Genomic DNA, 6,000 nt, shown 5'->3' on the forward strand with positions numbered 1-6,000 from the left:
ACATTTTGCTTTGTAAACTCATTAATATAACTATTCCATAGAGATGCCAATACATGTAAAAAACTTTAATTTCCCAGGAGAATTTTTAAAAGCACTGGGCCAAGGAGTTTCAAATAATTTGAACATTTTTCTGAACTGTTTATAGAGCCACAGGAGATAAACATGTATATTATATATTAATATATGCATGTTTGTATGTATATATGTGTATATCTAATCTACAATTATGCTACCTCAGAACTTCAGCTAATTGTGTTTCAGAGATAGGGAAACTATTGCTCATTTATAGAGGGTGACTAGAATGAATGTACAAAACTATTTGAAAGACTGAAGTGCCTCAATGTAAAATTAGGAAAAAATAAATAATTAGGTATGAGAAATAGCAGAAATATATAAATTAAAACTTTGAGGAAAAACTACTCAGAGCTGTAATATTTTAAGTTCTATGGTAATTACCATTAAATTTTTTATGATACACATATAACTTGCTAATAATCATTATATGTATTTGCATTCCCTGCTTTAACCCTTGATATCATATCAATTTTCTATATGACTAACCATTTCATTGCAATTTTTTCATTCTTCTACTAACAAGCACTGATGATGATGATGGAAATATTCTTACCCTGCAGGTTCTGTGTGATTTTATGTAAATCAAGAAATAAAGAGTGTCACTTAAGATAATACAAGACATCACTAGTAGATGTATTGCCTAAGAAAAATATGACCAGTTGATAAGTATCTTGAATAAACTGGCACTTCATTAGGATGTGAAAGATGGTAACATTTGAACATGTGAATATGGTAGGAGAGAAATGTGCTTGATGGAGAAAGAAATAATTATAATTAGAAGGCAGCAGTAGTGAAAACATTTAGAATAAGAAATCCCCAAAAATGTGGAATTAAGACAAAAGTTAGTAGAAACTAATTCTTTAGTGCTCTTTCATAGCAATGATACGTGTAAAGCAAAATTGTAATGAAAACCTTTAGAATAAGAAATACCCAGAGGGTGGGTCACGATGGCTCAGCAGGCAGAGTTCTCCCCTGCCATGCAGGAGACCCAGTTTCAATTCCTGGTGCCTGTCCATGCAAAAACAAACAAACAAACAAAAAAACCTCAGAGATGTAGAATAAAGACAGAAGTAAGTAGAAACTAATTCTTTAATGCTTTTTCATAACAATGATATGTGGGAAGCAAAATCAATATTGTGCATAAATAAATTACCTCTGTGTTCAATTAAAATCAGCAAAATGATAATTTTGTATTACTATTCTATTCATAGAATTATAAAATATTCTATACTTTAAAATAAAGACAATATTTATTGAAATTTGTCATACATGTGGCCCAATTTGACATAGACCCCTGATTTATTAAGTTATTCCCCTTTTTATACCAGACTTATTACTCATGAAGAAGACTCTAATATTGTAAGTTAGTCCTATTTCTACTAGAATGTTTCCAAATATAACAGTGACTGCAATTTTTGCCATATTTCCTGATAGTAGCAGATTTGAGGAGATCCAATTCTCATAAAAAGTTCCCCAATATTTTCCACAGTGTATATTTTTATCAGACATCCCCAATAATATTAACCAGAGTCATCACTCATCATAAAGTATTCACCAGTAATATACAGTGCCTCCATTTCACATGAGAAGTGTCCTCCTTCCTTATCTGAATTATCCCATATTATTTGTGTCCCCATTCCTCATTACCCAATATAATGCTAGGGTCTTCACATCCTCCTGGAAGTTCTAAATATTTAAGCAGCGTCCCCATTCCTCATCAGAATCTCCCCAATAGTATACTGGTGCCTTGATTCCTCATCAGAAATTTCCCGGTATAATAGTATTTCTTCCAATTCCATTGCAACTTCATTAATAAAATGCCAGTTCTCCCATTCATCTTCAGAATTTTCCCAATCTTATACTAGTGCCCCTTTCCTTATCCACAATTACCTCTTCTTGTGCTATTGTCTTCATTCATCACCTATGCTTTCAAGTATAACTTTATTGCTTCAATTCGTCATTAGAATTTTCATAATGTGATAGTGCATTATAGAAGTTTCTGTTCATTATGCAATTCCTCCAATTTCTGATAGGAAACTTATCATTATTAAACATAAGCCATCAATATCTATAATATATTTTCCAATATTTCATCACTGACCCCATTACAAATCCAAATTTCTCATTCCTCTTAGACATTTGCTAATATTATTCCAGGACTCTTCCTCATCAGAATTTTTCCCATAATATTCTATTGCCTGCATTCTTCTTCAGAAGATTGTAAAAATTATGCTGCTGCTCCCATTCCTTATCAGATTTTCTCCATATGATACCAGTAACCCTAGTCTGTATCAAAATTCTCTTATTTTCTGCACCCATAATCATAATCATAATTCTACATATATCACACCATTCCATTACTTACCAGAAGTTTTATCATATAGTACCATTGTCCAGATATTCATCATTGGGCATTTAATAATATATGGAAGAATATGTATGATTTTTCATCCCACTACATTGCCCAGTTCCCTTATTCATCTTCAGAAGTTTTCCATTATGAAATTAATTCCACTATATCATAAGAATTTTCTCGTCGTATCCTGGTGCCCCTATTTCTTTTCTTCTTTTTTTAAATATGGACTGCTTCACGAATTTGCGTGCCATCCTTGCGCAGGAGCCATGCTAATCTCTGTATCGTTCCAACTTTGTATATGTGCTGCCAAAGCGAGCACTCAGTGACCCTATTTCTTTAGGAAACTTCTTATCAGAACCTTCCCAATATTATATGAACTCCCCTCTTTTCTCACCAGAAGTTTCTCTGTTTGTTTTAACAGTTCCTTCCACATTCCTTTTCAAAGTGTGTCCAATTTATTACACCATTTCCTCTTTATCAATCAGGAGTTTACTCACGTGATATCAGTGTTCCTATTCCATTTCAAAAGTTTTCCAATATTAGACAAGTGCACCCATTCACCAGTATGTCTACTCATATAATACAAGTGACTACATTCTCTTTGAAAGATTTCCCAAATGGCATCAGAGGCCACACTCCTAAAAGATTTCTGTTATAAAAGGAAATCTTTTTGTATCAGTATTTCCCCAATATTGCACTGGGTTCATCATTGATCATCAGAATTTTTTTCATTGTATAATTGCCACATTTTCATCCGATGCTTTTCAATGTTATTCCAATGTCTCATTTTTATTAAGTTTTTCCATATGATTACAGTGACCCTATTTCTTTTGAGAAGATTCCCAATAATAGTGCAACCATTCATTTCAGATATTCTGCCATATTATACCAATGTCTGATTTACTCATATGAAGCTTCCTAATATTATTTCAGTGACCTAATATCTCTAGTAGTTTCCCTGTATTATATCAGAATCCCAATTCCTTATTGGAATATATTTCCCCAGTATTATACCAACATCCTCATTCTTTATGAGAAATCTCAGAAGTTTCTTCTTATGTTACTAGTATCCCAGTTCTTCAGATTTCCCATATTATACAAGTGAATGGATTCCTCATGGAAATTTTGTTTCATCCCCACTACATGCCTATATCCAATTCTCCTTCAAAAATTTCCCAATATTATATGTAGTCTATGTTTCTCATTGTATTTGCAGTCCAAATTTCCAAATATTAAAATGTGCCCACCATCTCCATGGAAACTTTCCTATTATTATAACAGTATCCTCCAGCCTTCTCAATATGCTTCCCAAAATCATACATATTCTTCCATATATTATTAAATGCCCAATATTAAGTCAATGCTGCAGTTTCTTTTGTGAAAATACCCAATATTATATCAGAACCCTAAATCCTCATAATCAATTTTCCAGTATTATATTGATGTTTTCAGTTTTCTTCAGGAGTTCTTCAAATGTTACTAGTACCCCATTCCTCATTAGTAGTTTCTCCATTAAATACCAGTGTCACATTTCTTTTCAGAAGACCCAATCTCATATGACTGCCACAAATCCTCACCATAATATTTCCATGTTACATAATATCACCAGTTGTTCCTATGAGGTTTCACTACCACCACTGCTTATTTGAAAATTTGCTATATTATTCCAATGTTCACATTTATCATCAGAAATTTCCCAATATTATATCTTTACTTTCATTTGTCTTTGCAAATTTCCCAACATTATTTCATTTCTCTAAATCCTTCATCAGTAATTTACAAATATTACATTGATAGACTGACTGAATTGTCATCAGAAATATCTAACTGCTGTCTATGTATACGCTCTTTGCAGAAAGGTTCTCAGCTTCATACTGGCAAGCATATTATTAATTGGGAGTTTCCCAATATTGTACAAGTATAACTTCCTCATGAGATTGTTCCCAATATTATACCTGAGTCTCCATTCATCATTGTAAAGTTTCTAGTAACATCTTTCCTCTTTAGAATTGTCTCAAGGCTAGTTTTATTATCTTTCACTTAACAAAAGAATTCTCCTAATATAACTGCACCACAAAAATTCAATGAAATTTTCCAACGTATTTTATACATTCAATGCTCTTCAACAATTTTCCAATATCATACAATTATCCCCATTCTACATTGTCTCTTTCTATTATACTGATGATTCCATTGCACTTCAGAATTTCCTCCAATTATATTAGTGTCCCCATTTTTTCATCAGAAATAGTCCCATATTATGCCAGAGCTCACATTCATCATTGGAAATATCTTAGATAAGACAATAAATTATGTGGCCATGAGCATGTAAGTCATTAAATGGTGATGAGGCAACTGGTGGGTCAAATATATTTGTGTATTTCCAGTGCTCTAAATAGTCTGCATGAATTTAATATTTTTGCATAACTGAGAAGCTATATACTTAACTAGGGTTGTGCTTTTCTGCTTACATGTTTATCTATTAATGTACTCTGCCTTAATCTTGTATAGTGTTACCATGGGTAGCTTTCTAAAGCATCAGACATTATTTTAAACTAGCAAATAAATTAAATTTCGCAAGCAACATATACATTTACCAAATTTCATACCATTATTAACATTTATTCTCTATGGGATTTTGTTCATTTAAAGTTTGTGTTCCAGTAATGAATCCCTAGAAATTTCCAAGTTTGCAGATTAGCAATAGATTCTTTCAATTACCCATATCCATGTGACTTCAGTCATATTTTTACTTTTATTTATTTATATTGTGAAAAATATTATGTACACAAAGAAAGCAATAAATATGAAAGCATACCACAATTAATTATAGAATGGAATTCAGAATTTGATGTGGATTACAGTTCCACAATTTTAAGTTTTTCCTTCTAGCTTTTCCAAGACACTGAAGACTAAAAGGAATATTGATGTAATGATTCAGCTGTCATACTTATCTTATCTTCTCTGTTATAGCTCCATCTTCTCCTTTGACATTTCTTCCAACATTAAGGGGTATTTTGGCTATGCCAATTATAACTTTTTCATGTTGAAAGCACTGTTGATAATCTGGGATGCGAGATGGAACTATGTGATGTTCTGGAGAGGCTGGCCTCTCTGGGTTTCAGGACTCATCTGGCCTAGGAACCAATTTGGAGGTTGCAGGTTTCTGAAAAGTAATTATAGTGCATGAAAACTTTCTAGAAGCTCAGATAAAGCCCTAAGTGCTCTTTAATATTGGCAGGAATGGTTTTGGTTGAAATTTGGCACATGATGAGAAATAGCAATATCTAGCTGAAGCTTGCATAAGGGTAGCCTCCAGCGGTCTCATGATATATTTGAATTCTCTAAGCCACTGATACCTTATTTATTTTTGTTAATCCCACAGTGCCAGGGCAAGGTTCAGCCCTGGGAGTCATATCTCACATTGCCAGGGAGACTTTCCTTCCTATATGCATGCACATTTTTTTTTAAATGATGATCTTAGGTTCACTTAGAAACATTCTGCATTTTGTAAAGAAAATCAATAAGCAGCAACTACCAGGCATATGTACATAAAACACAAAAAACAA

At 32.7% G+C, this 6,000-nt stretch overlaps 1 non-coding gene across 1 annotated transcript; it reads right to left on the reverse strand.

The window, feature by feature from the left end:
* Positions 1-2,647: 2,647 nt before the first annotated feature.
* Positions 2,648-2,750, reverse strand: LOC143681880 (U6 spliceosomal RNA). Its single transcript, XR_013174932.1, has one exon. It is a non-coding gene; the product is annotated as a U6 spliceosomal RNA (small nuclear RNA).
* Positions 2,751-6,000: the final 3,250 nt, after the last annotated feature.

Source organism: Tamandua tetradactyla, chromosome 4 (assembly GCF_023851605.1).
Source record: "Tamandua tetradactyla isolate mTamTet1 chromosome 4, mTamTet1.pri, whole genome shotgun sequence".
NCBI classification, from domain to species: Eukaryota; Metazoa; Chordata; class Mammalia; order Pilosa; family Myrmecophagidae; genus Tamandua; species Tamandua tetradactyla.